Genomic DNA, 21860 nt, shown 5'->3' with positions numbered 1-21860 from the left:
AGTATATACAGCTTACCATACTTTTTGTATTGTGTTTGCTTAGTGTTTAGCTCCCAATTAATGCAAACTAAAGCTTTACTTTTTATGTAGCCTTGGTCAGAAAATTGTCATTTTGTATTTATGTTGCATTTTGTCCCAAGACTCACTCACTCACAACCCCAAGAGTTTGTGTTGCAAATTAAAAGAGGTAATGTTTATTGGAAATATAATGAATCTAGGGAAGTACAATTGGGTTGGACTCGATCATGAGTTGCTTAAACCCATTTTGGGGGCAGCGGAAACAAGTTGTGAAAATCACATTGACATATCAACTTTAAAGATAATATTGTGAACATATTAGTTAGCAAACAGTTCCTCATTAACACATCCAGCAGTTACAGAGCAACATTATCATTCATTCAGAGTTGTGTTTCTTCTCTTTTAGCTCTGTTTTTGGTCTCAACCAACTCTTGGAGGGAATATCTGCTTTTTTACCTGCTACACGCTCCGTTGCTCCATGTTCACCAGTCTGCTGTTTTCGGTATTGAGCAACTCAATGTATTCTCATCAACAGGTTCATATGTTATCTTACATAATATGACATTCTACGTTACCGGTAGGTGACCCTGATGGTTAGGTTTAGGCACAAAAGCGACTTGGTAAACATTAGAGAAAATGCGGTTATGCTTAGTACTTAAGGGACATGAATGCCACTGGGACAAGAACACCGATACCCCAAATGAAAGTCCTGTGTTTTGGGACCTGCCTCCTTATGCAGATTCTTGCACTCACACTATGTCACCTGATTTCCTTATTTGCTCGGAATATAAATGCTACAGTAATTAATACTATTACATACGCATTACAGTGCATGACTTTTCATAGTTATGTGATGAACAGTGCATGGGAACAGCCTGAGCTGTGCTTTTGATAGGATGGCTTAAATGCGGAAATAGATTCTTACTCCGTTGTCCTGTGCGTATACGTATTTAATATATATAAATAATATTAAACAAAACTCTTCAGTGTTTCACTGGTGAGATAGTTGCCATGAGCACATCAAAAAGGAGGCTTGCATGTCAATAGCAACATTTCTTTACTTTATATAGAACAAGGTGTCAAAACATTTGTTTTATGCCTTATGTCGGTACCCTTTCACAATAACGTTGCCAATATGCAGGCTGACCAATCGTGCAATATGAAAGTGTAAAATACCTCTGGTCAAGCTCAAAGTTGAAATCCAGGTCAGTATCTGCTCCACTTGGTTTAAAAGTTCAGTGCCTCTAGCCTGAGTTTGGTGTCACCAGCCATTCAAAATGTCATCACCTGTTTCTGAAGGCATTATAATTTGACAGTGTATTGGACATTTCCATGAATTGTGTTTGTTGTGAAAAGGCTCCTTCACTAGCCTGATGGACCTGGAATAACCTGCTGAAAATATTCCCCCCCATGTCACGGCATGTGAAAGGTGTATTCATGTGTTTCCGAGAGCCCTGATAGATAAAAACACAGACCATGCGCACTTTTACCCTCGGTGTCAGTCATTCTGTGAGGCAGGAAAGCATAGAGGGAGGCATCTATAAAACAAACATGGTAGCAGCAGTGGAAGGGCACAAGTGGCAGGATGGAAACTGCTGCCAGACACATTACAAGGAGCTCTAATGAGGGAGCCCACACTCTCATCCCCCCCGCCACCACAGAGGAACGCGAGGCGGGAATTAATTGTGAGGGCGATGATGGCGAGCGAGCTGAGGAGCAGGTCATTACTGCACGCCTCCTCCTGGAGCGCCGCGGGCAGAGCGTGGAACGCCACGCTACTTGCACAATTCCCATGATCCCACAGGAGGGAGGGGAGGACAGACAGCAGGAGGGGGATGAAGGGGACAGAGAGAGAGAGAGAGAGAGAGAGAGAGAGAGCGAGAGAGAGGAATAGAAAACGATTCTAGAGGAGGAAGCTTCCTCTTTGTTGGAAACAAAATAATAAAATAAAATGTATTGATTAATATTTGACTACATCTGATTTTCATTATTATTTCTTTTACTGTAGACTTACAATTTCCTTCCACCTCTCATAGCTAATATAAACAAGTAAAAATGCAACAGAATTGACATTTTATTTGTCTCTTAACATCCTTCTTTTTTCACATTTTGATCATTAATCAATCATCCACTGCAAGCTTAATCATTACTGGGTTTAATTTGCAGTATGACATTGCAAGGTGGACACTGCAAAAAAAAAAAAAAAAAAACGCCACCAGAAAATTGCTCAGTATTCAGGTGCAAAGAGCAAGGGCAAAAAAATAATATGACACCTTGAAGGAGAACTAGAAAAAACAGTTTCATATCAAGGTAATGATCAGGTTTTGGGGGTGCTTCACTCTTCTAATCTGCACACGGTGTAATAACTGACTCTTTGTCATTTCTCTTTGTGTGGTTTGTCGCCCTTATGAAACCTGTGACATCAGACTGAATGCATTGGACACATTGCCCTCTAGTGGACATTTAATGTATGTAGGTGATGTATATCAGCCACATGAGTGAGTGACATGTAGAATTTTTACTGCTATTATCCTGCAGCAGTTAAATTCAACAGCAGGTGAGATTAATATGAAGTGATTTCTGTGGTTAAGGATAATAATAGAAGCATATAACTGCACAGAAATGCGTTATATAAATAATAACAAAAACGCATAGTCCTCTGTGGATGTGAGTTATAGTGACTGTGACAAAAAAATATATTCATAAACTACAATGAATAGTTGAATACAGGTAAGGGCCATTATTTATTATGGATATTTCTCATGGAATTCATATCGATCACAAAAGAGATGTAAATAAAGTGCAGCAGATAAGCTCAAATTATTTTTAAACTTTAATGCATTCAGTCTACGCAACTGGTGTCATTAGCTGCTGCTAAATTAAATGGTCTTCTTAGACATGGAAAAGTCATTATGACTCAGTAATTAAATCCAAAAACAGAAATACAAGCCAACACTAACTGACTTTTCACAGCACATATCCCCCTTCCTCTTCCCTATAACCGAGGAGCTTTTTGCGTTATCTTAACATATAACGAGAGAGCAGAGACACACCTCTTTGATGATGTATTTAACGACCCCGTTCAGTGCTTTTCCTTTTCACTACTTTCATGACTAAACCCCTAATGAGACCAGTGCTGTTGCCTTGGGAATGGCCAAGCCCATTGCATTAGCACATGAAATTATTTAGGCCATGTCTCCCGGCATAAAAATATCAATATGGTGTTGCTCTCTGTAAAAGTGAGCTGATGCCAAGAGTTGGGTTTTTTTTGCCGAGAGAAGTATTCCAACAGGCGGGAAAGGGACACACTGAGACTTAACTAAACTGCTCTCTGGCTTGCTTTGCTGTTACATGGAAGGCTTATAGGAAGAGCAACTACAGCATAGAGACTTATGTGGAGCAGGATTGAACCAAAAGAGGAAGATCTCACAGTTATTTTCAGGTACATTACCTTTAGCTATAAAAACAGGCAGCTTTAATGGACTCCTAGTAGAGTGATGGCTGTGTTTGTCACGTAGCATAGATGATATTAAAGACCCATTTCATGCTGTATTACTCATTATATGATGGTTTAAACATACAATATGTAACATTTCATATTTAAATGTCTAAAATCGACTATACCTATGTTGTATTTTTGAGAATATTCTTTCAGCGCCTGTCAGTGACGTCATTTAACCTTTAAACCCTCTCGTGCTGACATCCGGCGTAACATGAACACAGGAGACTTGAGCCTTCAGGGCTTCTGTCAGAATGAATGAGTATGAATGAGAATTGGAAACATTGTTGATACTTCCATGGTTAGAGAGTAATTGAAAATCAGTGACACAGAATTATACTCAGTAACAGTAATACATATTTTTTCCTGCCATACAGGATTGATTTTGCATTAAAGCTTTAGTTGGTAACTTTCTGTAAAAAAAAAAAGAAAAAAGGCTTACATTGTGTTAGGGGAAGCTTTGTGCCAGATAGAGCTTACGACAGAAGTCAGAGATCCTTGTTTTCAATGTTTTGTTATATGTAAAAACTTAGGATAAATGTTTTTTAAATGTAACTTATGGTCACCACTACATTTTTGGTGTCTTTTTATGTCACTCTATGCTAGATACTGGTGTATATGCATGGCACATCCATAACAGACCTAAAGTCAGAAAGATAAGCAGTGGTAGGCTTGGTCTAACCCTTGATTTTAGCTCTAAGAATGATTTGTCTGGGTTTTGAACAAAAGTAAATAAAACAAAAATGTGAATCCTCCTCATTTATTTCACCTCTTACCTATTGTGCTTCGTGGTGCAAAATGTCTTCACAGAGCGTTTCCACCTTTCACTGTCAGCTGCTCTGATCCGCACCCCGTTTTCTTAACTGTGTACCTCCAATTCAGCTTTGGTCCTCTTCTTATTTTTCCTTATGGCACACAGGCTTTTTATGTTGCAGTTGTTGGTCCTGCTTTAGAATATGTCCTGTCATCTTCAATCACACTTCACTTCCTCACCCAGGGGCAAGTGGGTGACTCCAACTGTTGCCATTTTGGCAGTGCCTGACTCTGAAAACTCCTGGCTAATCGAAAAAATGGGCAAAGATTGGAAGCGTGGATGGTTCGGCGGCTGAATGGTCTGTGTCAAACTTTTGGGGGACATTCTCATGTGGCCACTCTTGTCCATCAATCTTAATCCTTTCCTGATTTCTTGCATTATTCCTCATCATTTATCTTTTATCTCCCTTGAAAACAGGGGTTTGAGAGAGCCAGAATGACACTTGACTTAACTCTGATCTTCCTCTTGATATCCACATCAGAAGCTTTTCCTTTATAAGAAATAACATGTTTTGAGTCAGGAATCTCCTTTTGACTGAAAATCTTTACACCATATTCTTTGACATCTTGTTCTTTGTTTAATCTGGTCAACAACACTTGTATTAAGATTCCTTTTTGTGAGGTTTTACCATTCTTACCTGTCACATGACACAACCCTGACCAGAATTGATAGTGTTTGCAGCTCAAATCCCCAGTTTGCTTGACCTCTCTGTAAGAGAGGGCAAGCTCACCCATATTACGCTTTTATCACAACCACATCAGAGGAACTTCTAACCATCACGGCTCTACAGACATTCAGCACACGGTAATCTTCGAGTCATCTCGATCTCTGCTGCTGCAGGATTGTGACTGAAGGTCAGAGGTGAGAGTACATCACACAGATTCCCTGCTTGTTGCATTCTGCAGATTTGTCCTGACACACCTGAGGGATTTATACACCACTCACAGTATCTGCTCAAGAAAAAAAATATATTTTAATGTTTTTTTCACACCAGCTGAGTATTCAAATTATTTTGTTGAAAGGATGTGTTAGATTGAGGGCTGAAGGAGGGTTAAATGGAGATCATTGATGATTAAAGGGCAATGTTCATTATGAGAAACCTGGGGAGTGAGACTTGGTTTGGAGCAAAACCTCAGCTCCAGTAAAGTGTTTTTGTTCACCTGGATTAAAGGAGGTTCACAATTTTTCAGGTCTGTCTTAAGACAATACTCAGGTGCCATATGATCATCGAAACAGGTTTTGCATGCTGTAATCATCCCTCTTTTCTATACGTCATTAAGAGATACATTTCTAATGAGGAGGAAAAGGTGGAGAAGATGGGCACCAATACATGAGGTAAGACCATTTCTGCGTCAATCTCTACATCAGAGGGGGTACCAAGGAAAGCGTGGAGGAATTAAACATAGACTGTCATCAGGGCTGTAGTGGAGACCATCTTAATCAAGTCCAGTCCGAGACGAGGTCCAGTTGGGTCCCAGCTAAGATCAAGTCAATCGGCAGTAGAGACCACTTCAATTCAATTCAATTTTGTTTATAGTGCCAAATCATAACAAAAGTTATCTAAGGAGACTTTACAGAGTAGGTAAAGACCACACTCTATGACTTATTTATGATTAACATAAACCCAACAATTCCCCCGTAGAGTACGGTGGCAACGAAAACCTTCCCTATAGCAGGTACGAACGTCGGACAGACCCAGCTCTATGGAGGACGGCCATCTGTCTTGACCGGTTGGGGAGGAAGAAAAGGAGAGAGAAAGAGAGAAAAGATGGACAGATGGACAGAGAGACAGACACACTTCCAGAGATGCAAGCAACCAAAGAGTAACAGTAACTATAATAATATCTATAGTAATGTGAATATGACTTATATGTTATGGCAGTTAATACAGCAGAATAGTAGAAACAAGCACAGCTAAGGTGATAGAATATGACAATGATAATAAGTATGGTGGCATACGTGATCAATGATGAGTAGTGGCAATAGCAGCTACGATACAGCGAGACATACCACCGATGGTGTTTTTATGGCTAAATTTTATAGTTTATTAGACTAGTGACAGTATATATAACTAATAGTTATAGTAGTAGCAGGAACCATCATGCAGGACCACGGCAGCAGGCACCACCACGATCAGCAGAGACCTGCGAGATGACAAAGCACAAACAACTCCGGGGAAGAAGTTGAATTAGTAACATGCATTGATGAGACATGAATGATACAAACAGAGAGGAGAGAAGCTCAGAGTATCAGGAAAAGGATTATCCCCCGGCAGACTGGGCCTATAGCAGCATAATTAAGCAGAACAAAATCATTTTAAAAAATAACAACATTGTTAAGGGATTGTAAGCCCTAGCTGTAAGCTTTATCAAAAAGGAAAGTTTTAAGTTTACTCTTAAATATGGAGACAAGACCAAGTGATGACCGAGTCCAGAGTGAATCGAGTACTGTTCAAGACCATAGGCAATAGTGTCTTTCCAGTGCTTATATAGTGACGCACTGTACAACTGGTCCAGAATCAGTAGCCAGGAAAAACATGACCAGTTTTCAATAGATCAGTCCAAGACAATTCCAGCCCGTCCCGTGGCTCCATCCCAGGCCTGCATCAGTTTCCAGCTGGGAACTTTGGTGTTTTGGCGGCCACATCCTGCAAGCTGAAGTAGCTGACAGGGTTGCATTTCACTGGCAATGTACCTTGTACGACGCCATGTGAAAAATAAAATTGATTCATTGATATTAGCATCAGGTAAACTGTTGAATACATTTTTACAAAGAGTGGGGACTGTGGAAATTGCCTCCCATCACTTACATTGAATCATTTTAGGAATAAATCTTTAATTGACCAGCACGAGGAAATGATTACTGCATGCAAAAACTGGTTCAATCTGCATATGGAAATGTGAAACCTCTTTGAAGACGGCTTTGAAAAATATGTGAAACTATCCTTTAATATCCTAAAAACTCATAACAAAACTGAATAAAGCCAAAAGCTATTACCATATAACCTCTTATCCTATATTCTGGGCTGCAGGCTTTACATCCTTTCCACTCCCACTGTTGTCCTTTTCCTTGCTAAACCAAAGACCTGCAACCAACATTACCAAGTCACCAGTAATACCTGCAGCGGCACAAAACATGATAATTTATGTAAGTGCTTGTTTGTGAGTGGAGGAGTTGGGGGGCATATCAGGGAGCGCTCTTGTTTGTGCGTAAATCATGTCTAACCATATGCTGCCTTCCTCCGCAGCGTGCTCGCAGCCGAAATTGATCGTCAACCATCTCCTGCTCAAAACAGCGTGGGTAGAGGGAGAGCAAGGTCACAGCCAAGGACTCGCCACAATCAGTGATGGGCTGCGAAGGGGGGCTTGTGTGTCACAGCACAGCTGTTACGCTACATACTCTGAGTCACAAGCACATCTTTGCTGCTGCAAAGCATCACCTTAATTACCTTAATGCCAGACTGTCTCTCCCCGTCTGGATGAATTCTACTCTGTATGCCTTAATCTGAGCCTTATCTCCGTCATCCCCACACACTGTTTTGGAAGTAAAATCATAGCATTGCCTTTCTTATCTGTTTTTTATTTCCTGTCGGGTTTAAGTGTTTTATGGTTCAGCAGTTCAGAGGAAGGGAGGTTTGTCTGGTGATAGACAACATGGCTGGCGGCAGTTGTTGCACTGTGTGCTTGTAATGCTGAACCAAGCCCGGAGCAGGTGAGGGGATGATTTCATGTCTGTGCTATCTGGAAGGACCGTCTCAGCTACTAATGCAAATATAAGCAAGGAGGTTGCAGCTGCTGCTGCTGCCGCTGCTGCTGCCGGGCAGCCTGTTGAGCCGCCTGCAACTGGTTGTGCATCATTCCAGGCTGACAAACGAGTTGAGCAACAATCTTGACCAGGTGCATTGTTTATCATTATATCTATAGAAGCTATGTTAGCTAGGTGCAAAAGTTCAAGGTTTACTTATTTTAAAAACAACAGTTTCTCTTTTACTATTAGATGTGGGACACACACTATTAATAATGTATACACATAAATAGCAAATTGAAAGCAAAAACAACATTAAGCGTCTTAGTAAAGTCGGCCATGGCAAGCAGTCAAAAATGTATAACATATGTATACATTATGTTTTGTATGTAAAAACTTAAATGCAACTACTGTCGTCAGATAAATGTATTTTCCCCTTGAAATAAACGGAAGTGCAGATATTGAGTATAAAATGGAAATATGCAAGTAAAATACAATTAGAACTCGTTGAAAATGAATATAGCAACATTTTCGTCCTGGTCTTTCTAAATTTAGATTTTTTTTGTAAAGGTAAAATGAGAAGAATCACATTATATATATGAAGGTTGCCCCTATCTTAAAATCTAGTATGTTGGATCAAGTCATATACTTGATTACATGTGTTATGTAGCCTACATGTACTTGAATATTTCCATTTTATGCTACATTATATCTGAACTTCAGTATATTTTAGGGGTAAAAGTACATCTTAACTACATTAATGTGACATTATTAGTTACACTACGTTGCAGATTAAGATGTTGCTTACAAAACATGCAATGAAATTATACTGTATGATACATTGTGTTGATGAACACACTTGAAATAAAAAAGCAGTTTAAACGTGTTCCACCTTGGTTACATTAAAAATAGTGCTTACACATAAATAGTATATAATTGTTAATACAATGACAGGTAACATTCTGCTTGTACAAAACACATTTGCTCCATTTTCTCACTCAGTATTTGTCTGGTAATACTTTGATGTACTTTAAGTAAAATTTTGAATGCCAAACCGTTGAATACAACCCCTCTCCTGTAGGAGCCATCTTCACGATACAGAAATATCACCTATATAGACCTTCGAAACCAGTTATTTCAGTACCTAGGAATACTGCCAACGTACTATTGCCCTGTCAAAACAGAGACCTGGGAATAAAAGGGGACTGTGTGATGGGTTCTGGCTGCTACAGTAGAGTGTTTGCTGCTGGGACATTTGGCAGGCAGGTGGGGGCAAGCCTGTAGGCCACTTGTAAGAGGATTGTGTATCAGGATGTTTTTCAGAAACTGGGGGCATGTAAGGCTGCTGTGGTGTGATGTGACATTACAGTCACAAATGTCAAGTGCCAGCCGTCTGCACTTGGAGTGGCCACATGTCATTTTCAAACAGACAACAAACAACTTTGTGCCTCTGCAAAACAATCCTACAGTTTTACCTTACTTGACTTTCCATTACTTTTATATAGGCTTTCACTACCATAAATAGAACATATATATTATTAAGAATTTAATTTAGACTTTATTGTTCCCAAGGGGATATTTATTCCACTTCACAGTACAGTTTATGGGCAGTACGGCGACAGATAATACACAAATGGACAAACACAACAGGATAACATGACACAATTTAATTACTTTTCTAAAATAAATAAAGCAACAAAGCATCTATGAAAGCACAGATGTTTAGGTTGTAAAAAGCATGGATTTCTTTGTTAATACTAAAACAGCAATGAGGGTTTAATACTGGTGTCCAGGCCACGAAATGAAGGAACTGTAAAGCCTGCTCATACTGCAACACACAGCTCTCTTTAAGGAGGATCAGATGCATTGTAAATCATTTTCACCAGCAGGGGTCATCATCTGCTCCATGCCAAACACCAGAGAATGTAGTTAACAAACAGTGGGGGTTCAGTGCTTTAAGAACAAGCCCTTTGCCGACTAGATACTAATCCTGAACAGCGTGGGGAAAGTGATTATATTTTATCATTGTGTAACAGGTAATTCATGCTTAACATTAACAAGTTGTTATGTGTAAAAACGAAATCATTTCACATAAAAACCTTTGCAACCACAGACAGCGTTTTAACTGTCTTTTCTCTTTTGGTTTAAGGTTTTGGCTTCAATCTGCAAAGACAGAAACTGTCCCACAGCAGTGAGGCAAACGAGCGGGGGAGATGATTCCCCTCTGGGATGGAGAGTTGGAGAAGTGGGTGAGAGGCTTAAATCACACAGCTGGTAAAAAGGGTCTCCTTGCTCTTAATAGTGGGCTGTGCCTACAGAGGCTTCAGCTGGAGGCGGCATGTAAGGGGAGGATGGAAGCACCTGCAGCCTGAATGCGGGAAACAGCTCTTAAACCTCTCTCAGAAGCAGTTGGTCACCACGGGAACAGCGGCAGGCCATGATTGGCCTTGTCCAACCCTGCTGTGCCCAGGGAGGAACTCTTGTCAATTGTTGGATGGCACACACACACCGCAGACAGAGAGGACAAGAATCCTGCAGTTACAAATGTGCAGGAAATGTGAAATAAAAAAAATAAAAAAATGGAATTTGTCGCCCTTTAGAGCCCAGTGATATAAAATAACTGTTTTCCAGTCACTCTCCCTCTCTTTCTCTAAACCCCCATCCTCACCACCCTGCCCCAGACCCCCTGCTGCAGCTTAAACAATTAGGCTATGTGAGACCCACACTAACGACTCTCCCTTGTCTTTTAAGATAACTACAGGAGGAGGGGCAGCAGTGGGTGACATCTTGTTGGTGGGGGGAGTGGGGTGGGGGCTGTCCTGTGGTCAGTTGCTTGTGTATTGGCTCAGGCAGAAGATACCTAGTTATTACCCTATATAAAGAGTTTGTGTGTGTGTTTAGATTGCCCCAGGTGAGATGTGTGTTAATACCAATGATGCTTGTAAGAAGTGCTGGTTTTCTCAGCTTCACAACGAGCCCCAGTAGCTATGTCACGCCTCACTCTTTTCTCCCACTTTCAGACCAGTGTAAAGGAAGCTGTAAATCAACGCTTCAATCACAAATCAGCCTCCACTTATTTGAGTCTCCGCCTTATTTGGGACCAAATGATTCTCACCAAATATAAAACCTTTTTTCCAGGCAGCAAAATTAGGTCATGCCCACAGTAATGTGGGTAAATTAGAAAGTTTTACAGATATATGGCATGTTTTAAGGTTTAAGTTGTTTTAAAAAAAAGTGCTGAGTTTCAAGCCACTTGAGTGAGATCACATTTTTTTCTTTGTCCCTACTAAAATTTGATCATTTGGAAAAGGTTTTAAGATAAGAATGCGTTTGTCCAAAGCACTGGTATGGTTTGGATGGAGGGCCAAAATGAATATTAAGGGATGCATTTTCAATTTTATATGTTAGTGTGGACTTGGCCTAAAGATAACATCAATCAAGAGAGCAAAAACAGCGATCATGTTGGTTTCATAGAGCTCTACTTAACATTTTCTAAAATGATTTCACAATTGAGGATTAGATAGATGAACAGATGACATCTTTATTTAGTCAGTGATGACCAATTGAGAGCAAAGTTCTCTTTTGCAGTACTATTCAAAATGAGTTATACAATATAGATAAATACTTACATACAAAGTACAAGTTAAAAAAACAGAAAAACAAAAGAAACACAACACCCGCCTCCTAAATGCAGTGGAGCAGAAGAATTTTTTAGAGTAGCTCAGCTCTCAAATCTCTTCTACATCAGTGTGCAGCTTTGTGCACAGTTAAGATGCTGGGAAATGTAGAAACTCAACATCAATATGTAGGTTTTATCATTCAGGTAACTTGATGACTTTTGTCGGTTACATTTTTTTCACTTGGCAAGTTAAATGTTGAAAAGAGTGACTCATTTGATTCTGCGGTTTCACCACCCAGCTTGATAATGTGAACTTTACCTCAGTTTTTCGCGAACGATCCAACAAAGCCTCCTCAGGGAGAACGACGATTAACCACCCCATAACACACATATATAACTATGAGCCAGATCAGGTCGGATCCTTGACCTGAGGAGCCAGTGTAGGGTGCTGTCTTTGTTTTGTTTGGCATAAATCAGCAAGAGCACTTGGCCTTCAAGAGAAAACAGACTCTAATGCTCATCGTCATCTTTAGGTGTGAAAACAGTTAAGTGGCAAGTGTGCCTAAATTCTGCTGACCCTGGGTCACCACGAGGCCACAGCTCTGTGTTTACAGACGGGGTGATGGCACACTCCTCCAGTCCTTTGAAATGTGACAAGGTGAGAGGAATGGCAAGATAATCTCTGATTTATGAGTTACAGTAGCTTTCAGGGGAAGCAGCCTGGCAAAGGACTCTGCTGTCTGACCGGAGGCAGGACATTCCAATAGTCAATGCAGCCGTTTTCAGTTGCATGCAAGACAAGCACTGATAAATGCACAAACTGCAACTTTTGGAAAGCTGTGAGCTACAATCAGGCTCAAAAAAACCAGGCCAGATCGTAAATGAACCCAGCATAGTTTTCGCCCAAGCCTGACGTGACAGGGCCCAATTTAAAAAACTGAATTTCCACTGTAAAAAAACAAAATAAACTTCTGTATATATACAGTATATATAAACAACAAACATTTGACACAATCTCCAACATGGGCCTTCTCAGAAGTTCAGCACAGAGATTGTATAACATTTCTACTCATTAATGAGTAGCAGCAGTCAAAATTTGCATGTACCAGACCTGATGCAAGGCCAGGAGAGATCTTGAGAATTTGGAGAAATGCAATGAAAGCTCAAATGAACTGAACTAACTGAACATAGACACATCTAATATGGACAGCAGTTAGGAAAAAATTGAATGTGTATTTTAAGTGTTATTTAACCAGACAAGTTGACTGAGTTCACTTTCTTGTTCATTGCAGCGGCCTGAAGGAGCAGTGCCAGGCAGATGGAAGGAAGCTGAACAGTCCAAACAACCAGTGAACGCCCCGCAGCATTGATCACTGGTGCACTGGTAGGTTTGCTGCCCTGCTCATTCATTCTACGACATTCTCAGCTCATCTGGGGATTGACATTTTGTGGTCCCAAGCTCTCTAACCATTAGATGTAGTTCACATTACCTATGCAAACAAGGATTAACAACAGACAAGCGTAAACATGCCACTGTGAGCAGTTCCCTGGAAACCCCAGAAATAATTAGTCTTGTCACCCAGAAATAGAGCTATTTCTGATATCAGCTCAGTTACTGTACTTACTCTAAATTCATGATTAAAATAATAAAAGACAACGGTAGGATGCTAAATAAACGCTCTATACTGTAGTGGCATATAGACACAGGAACTTGTTTATTTACCTGCAGCAAGAATTACCCAATTTGACTTAAATTGCAACTGTAATAATGTGTTTTAAAGACATTTGCACTCAGTCCAACGCCCACCTGAGTATCAACAGAGTTATGTAAAGAAAGAAGACAGCCCCGATGTAAAAGGCTATATTTTGTCTTTACAGGATCTGAGTTGCAGCAAGAGTGACTCCTCCTTCCTCTCTCTGCTTCTTCCCCTCCCCCATTCTGTGTGAAAACAAATCTCCTTTTCTGCTCTGAGCCTGAAACTATTGAGTCAACAAATGTCACTGCAGCAAGGCAGGGGCTGCTGGGAAAGAGGTGGGGTCTCCCTTTAAGACTAAACTGAGCAGCTAAAGGCAGATTATTTTCAGACAAGACCCACCTGTTAGTAAAGTAAAAGACGAATCAAATATTAAAGTGAATGTTTGTGCCGTTGACTATCAGCTTGTTGGTTAAAGCTGTGACAATATGTTAAGAAATGTCACCATATTACTGCTAAATATTCTAACATATTCATTTTCTAAAAAATACTACATTCCTTAAAAGCTATTTGTGAGATTATTGTTATGATCTTTAAGATCAAAGATGAGAGCAAACATTGTTGCACACTTTGCAAACTAAACCTCAGACCTACAGCTCTGCATTCTGACGTAACACAGAGACCCACAACAAAAACCACAGCAGAAGTTTTTGTACTTTCCCTGATTATAACACGTTTTACTCGATTATTCCAGCAACCTTCAAGGGCTGAATTTGTCTTTTAAATCGCTCTTTTAAAGCCTATTTCTCTCACACACTGCTCTCTCTATCACTTTCAAGTCCACGTGGCCAGTGTCAACAGGAGGTGGGTCTTGGCAGACACATGAAGCAAAGTATGCAGGCTGAGCTGAAGAGTTGTCTTACACTCTAAAAATGAGCCAACCAGACGGCTGAGGTGTGCCAAAATAAGACACCGTTGGAAATGAGTGCATTGCTCAATTGGTTGTATTCCAAACTGGCCACCTCTGATTGTTGCTGCAACACTCTCAAAAATGAGGGCTATTACTCAACAGGGGAACTTCTGTAACCAGTGACAGAGAAAGAAATAAAATAAAAGAAGGAAGTCAAGATAGATGGGCTGAAAAGGGAGGGAAAAAACCCTGAGTCACTTGGCTTCCTGTATGAGGAAAGGCAGGGGGTGGAGGCATCTTCTGCTCTGCGACAGTCAGACAGTTGAGGCCGGTGCCATATTTAACATAAAGTGCACTGGGGGTGGAGTCCTGTCCTGCTCACTGAATCCACTCCAGTGCTTTGGGGCAGCCATCATAGTGTTCACTATTGTGTGCGGCTGAGGAAAGAAGAAAAAAAGAGGAGGGAGCAGAGGAGGGAAAGAAAACCTGTCTCTTTGTGTGGGAAGGACTCAGCAGGAAAGTGATTTTGTGATTATTTGAGTTTGCCAGCTAAACAAGGGTCTCCCCCCTGACCTGCACCAGCATTTTGTCTACTGCACTGCCTTACACCAAAGCCACATATGAGTGTGCTTCTCAGGCCGGCAAAACAGCGACACCCGGGCTTCTCCTGATGATGAGAGCCGACGTCAGACTGGTTTCCATGAATATTGATGTGGAGGATAGTCTGTTTCATAGAAGAACAGAAGGAGGCAAGATGGCTGCCCTTTAGGATTTGTTAAAGAGGAGATCCAGACGGTTTGTTGGAATTTCTACAAAGTGGAGGGACGTAAAAAGGAGGTGAGAATTTTCTCAATGTGTTAATGACCTGCTTACTCTTTCCCCTTTAACAATGGCTGTATTTGTGGTGGTTTTTGGATCATGTGAGGTATAGAAAATGTCTCACACCGTAAAAGCAAGAGCCAACATAATAAGGAGGGGATATTAGATAAAGCTACTCCAACATGGCTGACGATTTTCTTTCTTTTTTTTTTGCCAGCTGAATCTGAAAAGACACCTCCTGTGCTTTCCTGTGTGCTCTGTGTTCACTCCACATTCTTGCTGCCTTTGAATGCATCATAGAAAATGGTGTACTTAGACTGCTTGTTCAGGAGTTTTTCTTTAACCATTATTTAAAGGCCTGCATAATGCCCTCTTTTTTATTGAACATTTTACTCCTTGTTTTTTAAAGGCACATGTTTTTTAAAGATGTGTTTTAGTGTGTAATATGTTTGTATTTGTTTTAAGGAGGGGAAACATATATCTTTAAAAACATTTCTTTGTAATTACTAGCTATTACAGATTGATGATTTTTTTTCATGCCACATGTTAAGAAGCATACAGTGTTCCCCCAGTAGCTTCTCATTTTCATACCCGTGGCTGTGTATGTGTTTGTTTGTGCTGTTCAGTAGGGAGATTGTATGTAGAAGAGTAAAAGTCCCAAGTGTCCGGCAGTAAGTGCATAGACTCTGCACAGCAGTGAAGCTGGAGTAGCTTCTGGCTTTGTATCTCTGTGAATTAGCTTGCATGGTTTTCACCACTGAATGACAAGCAGACACAAAGGCAAATCCCAGAGAGAAGTAAAAGAGAAGAGAATTATAGTGGCAGAGTGAAGTGAAGGCAGGCAAGGTCAGAGAGCTCTGAAGGAAATGAAACTCAATCCTACCGCACCATTAACTGGGGGAACAAGAATGGTTATTCTGGAGCAGTTTTCTTTTTGTTTTTTTTACTAGAGACTAAACAAGGGGTTGCTGTGAGAAACATCCTGTTCCGTAAACTAAACTTCTTTGAGAAACTAAACCAAACCGATAGTTGACAGGATTGTATAGTTGTAATGCAACACAAGCAGTTAAAGGTCACAACAATCAGACTGCTGTATTCCTTTGGAAATAGAGCTATCGACAAATAGATTATTGACATTACAAAGAGGAATGTGTCTGTGTTTGCTGTGTGTAATCTTTTCTTGTTTTCTAAAAAGAAATTGGTGTAAAATACATTTAGAAATACACTTGTTAATTACACAATAACATCATGTATATAGATAAGATAATACATTAGGTCTTATCTTAATTAACAAATACCTAATTGGTTGTTAGTTGTTTTTTCCTGAATTCACTAAGTGTGACTCTAAGATTAACATCTGAATGGCCCATTAGAATATAGCTGATCCCCCTCAAGTTTGTGTATTGGGCTTGTGTATTCTACTCTCTACAGTTGTAATGTAACCACAGCATGGCCTCGGGTAAAAAGCAAAGCAAAGGCATGCCTGCAAGGTGGGGAATAATGAATGACCTTAAATTGGGCATTGTAATTTAACAGTGTAAACTGTCTGCAGGAGCAATGCAAGAATTCCGATGTGGACAAAAAGGGCTATAGAGAAGGTGAGGAGGCATTGAAGTTATAAAAGAATAAGTCAGTTGCTTTTCAAATGACTGGAAGAGAATAGCCAAGCTTTTATGTGAACAGCTGATGAAGACAGACAAAGGGGGATATTATTCTATCACAGCCAAACGCTCCCCCTTCTGAATCGAGTATTTTTGTATTTAAAATGTTTACATGCTGCATTTCTGTGGTTGTGTTTGCAGCCTATTCACGACAGCACATGTTCTCTCGTACTCTACTAAAATGATCTGTTCGTAGTGGAAGAGATGAGCTGCCAGAAAACTTTCAAACCAACAATGGCGGCGTGCCCCTCTGACGCAATGTCAAGGCAGTGTTTTGATATAGCGAGTATGCTCATTGACTGCGTAGTATCAACACAAGTGCTTAAGCGGGGGTTTTCTCCAAAGTACTCATAACGTATGTTGTGACTGCATCAGATCAGGTGATCACACTTTTATGTGTGTTTGTACATGAAGTTGTGTGTGCGGTGATCACATTGCCTAATTTTTGATGTGAAGACACTGTGGATAATGCATCGTGTGTCATACCAGTTGATATTTTTATTTACCTAAGGTTAGAGCAAAAAACACAAACTCGCCAACAACTACTGTAGGCAGTTCTGTATCTTCTGCACCCAGTGGTCCATTTCTGATTGTTTGATTTGTTCCTAACTATTTCCCTAGCACATTAAACCTCTCATTCCACAGTATATGGGCTGCATAGTTTGAATGGATTGCATCTAACCCAGTTCAGATTATTAATGGTTGTCACCATGAAGTTGTACAATTTCTGTTCCCCTTTGTGTTCAGCAGCACTGTACACAGGATTTACTGATGCTAATCCTGACCTGCATAGTAATGCCACATACTAAAATTAAGAAATAAAAGCACACAATCCTACTGGAGGTGTTTTCATGAGCCACTGCTGTTACATCAGCAGTTGAAAAAGCACCAGAGCATTAATGGGCCTATGTGGGGCTGAGTGGGGGAAGGGCCAGATAGATCAATCACATGCACATAGCTTCTCTCATCTATCCACACCTACAGATAAAGCCGTGCGGTTGGATTGCTCCTTCGTCATTGCCTTAAGTCCCCTTTATTTCACTCCCAGGGCAAAGACAATATCACCTTTGGGAAGAATGTCCAGTTGCCATAGCGTTCTAGAACAATGCTGTTCACTTACAATGCCCAAGCTCTAACCCAAGCCCTCACCTCTGACCCTGCTCTTTCCAGCCCACGCTTCGTATTTCCACCCAGGGGCTGTTGCACAAATGACACAGAGAAGCAGGCCCATTGGCAGGTTAGACATTTTATATTGCACTACCTGCTGGCTGGTCATAGCTTGAACTGCTTTCCTGAGACAAAATGGCGAGATACTGAGTGTTGTATTGATTTCTGTAATATTGATTTCCCTCTTGTCTGCAATTGGGGGTTGTATTTCTATGCAGAGGAATAGAGAACCAGCAAAGCGCAATCAAGGGTTTCTGCAATGGAATCTAAGTGCCGTAATGTAGTCGCTCATTTACTCACATTTTTAAACAGAATTTGCCTCCGACAGTGCACAGTTGTGAGAATTTTCTTGTTGATGAAAGCAGGACTTGCAGAATGAGGTTGAATCATCTCGGGCATCCCTGTGGAGGTTTGATAGAGAACCTGCTTGCCAATTATTATTATTTAGCATAATATTTGTATGCATTTCACCGTTTACCGGACATTTACCTGACGTCTACTGGACGTTTGCCCATGCCTATGTACCGATCAGTTCTGACGCCTGCTGAATGTGTCAAAAGGTCTTTTGAATTGTGAATCACTTCTCTATGTTTGGACTTATTTCGACACTGCGTGTAAGAGAGCTTTGTGCTTATCGTCGTTGAGTATAAATCAAAAGAATGAACTGAAGCCAAATCCCCCAAAATATGCCAGTTATAAATAACAGCTACAACAGATCCACCCCAAACTCCAACAAGAATCTAGGCTTTCCGTCCCATGAACCGTGTTAGAGAGACCGTGTTATTACGGCCTGCGAGTGGTTCATTGGTCATAACTGGAATTGTGTCATAGAAATAATGTTTTTATGAGTCTGAGATACAAGAAGGTTATCAGTAATTGCTACACCAGATACATTGGGAATCCCAAATATGACTCATGGCCTTCTTTTTCCACGAGGCTGTGGGTTGTTAGCCGTACTGAGGCGTAATTATGGAGTGACAGCGATAAGGCTCTTGCTTTGAATGGCACGGGTCTGGAGGGAGTGTTGCTGGCCCTGTGAGCATGTATCGATGTCAGGGTTTACCTCAGGGGTGAGACAGCGAGGGCAGCGACTCAAAAGCTTCCTCCACGTGAGCACACGCACATGGCCGCTCTGTTTACAAACACTATCCTGGCATTCCGCACAGAGAGAGGCAAGCGAGATGTTGCGTAACCACCTCAAAGCGAATAGCATCCCTTCCCGCCACTCTCGCTGGGCCGCTACTCTCCTACGCTTTGACAATCTTTTTGAATGCTGTTTTTTTGCCGGTTCTGCTACAAGATGTTAAGAATAGAAAAAAAGGAAATGAAGAGCTACAGTCACAACAGTGTCTGTGCTCGAGAACGTGGCGAGACTGAGAGCAAGCCTTTTCTTATGCTGATCCTGCTCTATTAGCGCATCGCTCCTCCACAGGCGAAGATCTTAATAGTGCCAGGTCATGAGATTAAACTGGCTGCAAACTTTTCTGTTGAGGCGGATGATTTTATGAACTCCCTTGACCCAGTTGCAGCTTTGGGTCATGAAAACTAAATTGCAATACTTGTAAGGTTTCATGCAAAAAAAATGGCATGGTCACCAGGAAAGGCACATTCGAAATAAATTATTTGCACCAATGGAATGAACTGCAAACTGCCCTCAAGCTAGAGTCCAGCATTCCCCTTTGGATATTTTTTTAGAGCTTTACTATTGGATGTTTTTTATGCTTCTTGTAACTGTTTTAAATTCCTTGTCATTGGTTAGTTTGGTTGTTTAGTCTCTGATGATTGGGTTCTTGTGAATGATTCTTGTTTTCAGGTCTCTCTTGAAAAATAGTTACTTACTTACTAGTTCTCAATGAGACTGCTTGATGAAATAAACTTAAAAACATTTTTAAAAACTTGATTTGACTGATTCTAGAAGTAAACGTTATCCTTTGGGAATATATAAATGGAGTTTTGATTTTGAAAATATGCAGACAAAAATGTTGGAGAGTGATGCCGCCTTACCAGCTGAGAAGTTGCTTTTCAAACATTGGCATAACAATGTGTTGCGAAGTAGCAGGCTGTCAATATGCCTTCCTTTCTTAGATCTTGAAAAGTGACCTAACCTCATGCTAGCATCTCACCCTTAGTAAGACTCTCATGTCAAAAACGATAGAGGTCAGTCAGTTCCAGTTAAATCAGATCTGTGACAATGAAGAGGCTTTGTCACAGGTCTAATCCTGAAAGGATCACGGGAAAAAAAAGACAAAAAGAGGAGACTCTTTTCACATATAGCTTGTCAAAATGCATCTTCTGTTAAAACTGGCTTAATTAGAACAATACCTGAAAAGGGATTTCCATTCTTCATGAAAACGCAATCCCAATGGGATCCATGGCGATCTTAACAACTGCTTCTGATGGCTGTTAACCTCTTTTCTAAAATGGCTGTCAGATATGGACGCTTTTGCTGCTAGGAGCTGTCATTGAAAAGGTTAGGCCTCATGGCCCCCTGTTGTCTGCACAAGGAGCGCAAAGACAGACAGCTGGTCCTGAATGTCATTTAAAAGCATAACCCTACCAAAGGCTCTGATGACATCACTAACTACTCTGAGGGTTTTGAGTGGCTCACGCTCAATATTAGGTTTCCTAAGTGGAATGTACAAGTGCAGCAGCTGGTATCTTTCCGAGCCGTAGTGCTTATTGGCAATCAGACCAGTTTGCTTCCATACATGTATTTATATTTGGGAACGTTTCAAAGAGAGATTTTAGCTATGGGTCTGAAAGATAGAAACTTCCTACCAAAATAAGAGTCTCACAGATATGGTTGGTACAAATACAGCTCCTGTACAGTAAAACACTAAATTACATGGCAGAACAATTATCGAAGTTGAATCGCTGAGGTGTCAGAAATGCAGCAAAGAGTTTATGCATTCCTACACTGAAGCCATGAATCATAGAAAATATCCCTCTCTCAGACAGATTTGTGATTTCTATTCAATGAGAGTCACGTGCCTCCCACTCAGTGGAGGGAAAGAAGGAGCTTAGCAACAGTGGTTTAGGTCAGGCTGCTTAGAAACCGATGGGGGAGAATATCACTATGTTCACTTCAAAGAAAATAGAAGGAGAGAAGAAAGTAGAGATGGCCAAACTTTTTTTGTTCACAATAAACTCCTAAACTCTGAATCTGCCTAACACAAATCTGAAATCTGCACTGGTATTGAGTCCATTTAGAATTCCCTCACTGTGCCAGGTTTTAATTTTGCTCCTATAATAATAATGTTTCTCCTTTGCTCTGTTTACTGTTCACCTTCGCTTCCTGTTTAATTGCAAGCTGGTTTGGATTTGGATCATGCAAACAATCCTGCTAAATACATGTGCCTGTGAGCTAATCCCATGCCAAGACTTGCAGGCTAGATGGTCAATTGAAGAAACATGGGAATCAGCGTTTGTTCATTCCATGGCTTTGTTTTTGAGTTTTACATTTCATGCTAGATTGTAGTGGATAGATGAATGAATGAGGTGGAAAAGGTCAATATAAAGTATTCCATGTCTTATTTTGTTTCATTTAGAGCAACTACATGTTTTTGTAAGAATCGAAAAATAAATGATGTAACTCAAGATAACACAGAGCAGAGTGTGTTTTAAACAGTGCAATATTAACTGAGAAACAAAATGTGGGCTAGAAATGTTTCGGGTTTTATAACTCAAAACATTTCTAAAATTCAGTTGATCCGCACAAGTGAAAATGTACGCTCCTGAATATGTGGCACTATTGATTTACGGGCAGGATCAATGCATAAAGCACATGTGCACATCGCGGCAAAGCAGCCTATTCTGCAGTCAGCCGTGCCGGGGTAATGTTTAGACCAGATGGGCTTTGAGCGCTCATAAGATGGTCGCCATGGTGACCATGCACTCTGAGAGAAATTAACTTTG

The 21860-nt window shown here is 40.6% G+C and overlaps 1 protein-coding gene across 1 annotated transcript in view; it reads left to right on the top strand.

Moving 5' to 3' along the window:
• The first annotated feature begins 14809 nt into the window (after nucleotides 1–14809).
• Nucleotides 14810–21860, top strand: part of tet2 (tet methylcytosine dioxygenase 2) — a 31640-nt gene continuing 24589 nt past the window's right edge. Inside the window, exon 1 of the mRNA XM_083933517.1 lies at nucleotides 14810–15135. The gene's annotated coding sequence lies outside the window, so the exon portion shown is untranslated. The remainder of the gene's footprint in view (nucleotides 15136–21860) is intronic.

This window comes from Echiichthys vipera (genome assembly GCF_963691815.1).
Source record: "Echiichthys vipera genome assembly, chromosome: 2".
Lineage (NCBI taxonomy): Eukaryota > Metazoa > Chordata > Actinopteri > Perciformes > Trachinidae > Echiichthys > Echiichthys vipera.
Note: the sequence above shows the minus strand (reverse complement) of the source record. Positions and strands in the feature narration are given on the sequence as shown.